The sequence below is a fragment of the Arachis ipaensis genome, chromosome B04 (genome assembly GCF_000816755.2).
Source record: "Arachis ipaensis cultivar K30076 chromosome B04, Araip1.1, whole genome shotgun sequence".
Classification (NCBI taxonomy): domain Eukaryota; kingdom Viridiplantae; phylum Streptophyta; class Magnoliopsida; order Fabales; family Fabaceae; genus Arachis; species Arachis ipaensis.
The window spans coordinates 25,300,694-25,302,960 of NC_029788.2; the positions used below are offsets into that span (position 1 = coordinate 25,300,694).

Genomic DNA, 2,267 nt, shown 5'->3' on the forward strand with positions numbered 1-2,267 from the left:
AATATAAATAAGCACATGAAAATATAATTATAGTCTAATCTAAACTTTAAAATATCATTCAAATTAAAAGTACTACATAAACCAAATGTTATAATCTCATTCAAATACAAATTCAAAGTTCAAAAGTCAACAAACAACCAATCAAACATAACATAGCAGCATCAAAATGATCCAAGTTTGTCATCAATCATAAAAATCCAAGTTCGCCAAATGCTTTTTCATTCTATTAATTCCCCCGCCCCCAAAAGTACTCAGACAAAATAAGCATTGGTAATGCGGTTTTCCATTTATATTCTGTAAAGCAACGTATCTCCAAGCAGGATCAGTTTTCCCCCGAACACTACAAGTTTGTGATTGATTTTCGTTACTCGCGGAGGAAGAGAACGTTCATTCGAAGCAGAATTATTTTCAGCATTATTATTCCTAGGTAGGTCTTGGTTGATACTTTCTTCCATACCTAAATATTACCAGCAATCCAACCCAATAATCTCAACTCTCAAGTTCACAACAAATGAACAAACAATATCCAAATTCCAAAATCAGAGTATACAAACAACATCTCAGGTTCAAAAAATCAGAATTAACACAATGAGATTTCACAAAATCATGTCACAAAATCAAAGTTAACACAATCAGATTTCACAAAATCAGAATTCACACAATCATGTCACAAAATCAATTCATATTTCATCACAAAATCAGTTCATATTTCATCACAGTTTCATCAGAGTTCACAGAGTTCACATATCACTATATCAGTTCATAACAGTTTCAGAGACTCAGAGTTCAGTTCATCAGAGTTCAATTCATCAGAATCAGTATCAGAATCAGAATTTAGTTCATCAGAGTTCAGTTCATCAGAATCAAAATCACTAAATTAAAATTTACCTGGAAATGAGGAAATCTATTGCTTTCTCTCAGAACTCGAAGGACTTCAGGCTTTAATTTTTTCAACGCTTCAACGCTTCTCTATTGCTTTCTCAGAGGCAGAGCTCGACGGAGGTGACATGCGAAGTGGTTGAGGACGCGACGAAGCTGAGTGCGCGACGGAGCTGACGGCGGACGGTGCTGACTGCGTGAGGTATCTGAAGGCGCGACGGACCCAACGGCGCCACGGAGCTGACGGCGCGACGCTGCTGACGGCGTGACGGTGCTGAAGGCGCGATGGAGGTGAGTGCGTTGAGGGCTTCAGGCGTTCTCTATGTCTCTCACAGTCTCACTCTCTCTGAAGTCTGACCCATGCTGAACTGTGGTGGGTCGTGGCGACCTCGTGGAGTCGTGGGTGTTGCTCTGTCTTCACTCTTCTGTGGGACGATGGAGTGCAGAGCAGCTGGAGTGCTGGATGAAAGTGGGAGCTGCGAAGGGGAAAAGCCAAAAAGGGAATTAGGGTTCCCAAAACACAAAACGGCGGCGTTTTGCTACAAGGTTAAAAAACTGGCCGGATCTCGGTTCGGTTCGACCGACCGGTAACTGACCGGTTCGTCGGTTCAACGCCGGTTTTTAAATTCTGCGGTTTTTCTTATTATCCGAACCGCTTCAGCGTCCGATTCACGGTTCGACCAGTTCGACCGGCCAGTTCGAACCGGTTTTCAGAACATTGCAATACACTGAAGGTCACTACTAGAACCGCCATTTATTAGATATTCAAGTGTGAGGAACTGAGTATCCATTAATATTAAGAGAGATATATAGTAGCTAGATTATCGATATGTAATTGTTCTTATAATTAATATTTTGGCCTTTTATTTTTTAGTCGATATTTTTGTTTTATCATTTTTCAAAAGACAGTGATGTAATTTAATTTAATTACCAAATTTAAAATAACACATATAAATAATTTTTACCTTTAAAATTATAAATAATTAGTCTAATTAGTTATTATACAAATCAATCTTATTTGTCTTGTTAACATTAAATCTATAATATTCTCTAATAATATCAAACCGATTTGATTCTAAATTTAACTAATTATGTCGAATTTATTTTATAAATGGATAGAAATATTATCCCTAAAATCCATTTTAATATTTTGAATTAGAAAACTTTAAAGAAAAATTCAACATCAAATAATAGACACTAAAAATTTGATTTTTCTTTTTATTATTTGATCTTGCATTTTTAAAAAAAATTCACACCTTCTTAAGTTTCCTTTTTCTTATTTTTTTTATTTTAGTAACAGAGACCCTTTTTAATTAATTAATTTATTTATTGCTCAAACTTAATCTAAATTGACTAACAAGTTTACTATACACACTCACTCCTAAATC

General features: G+C 35.8%; 1 long non-coding RNA gene across 1 annotated transcript; it reads right to left on the reverse strand.

Moving 5' to 3' along the window:
• LOC110270989 lies at nucleotides 58-1,306 on the reverse strand. Its single transcript, XR_002360856.1, has 2 exons — nucleotides 889-1,306; nucleotides 58-457 (listed from the first exon to the last, which is right to left on the reverse strand). It is a non-coding gene; the product is annotated as an uncharacterized LOC110270989 (long non-coding RNA).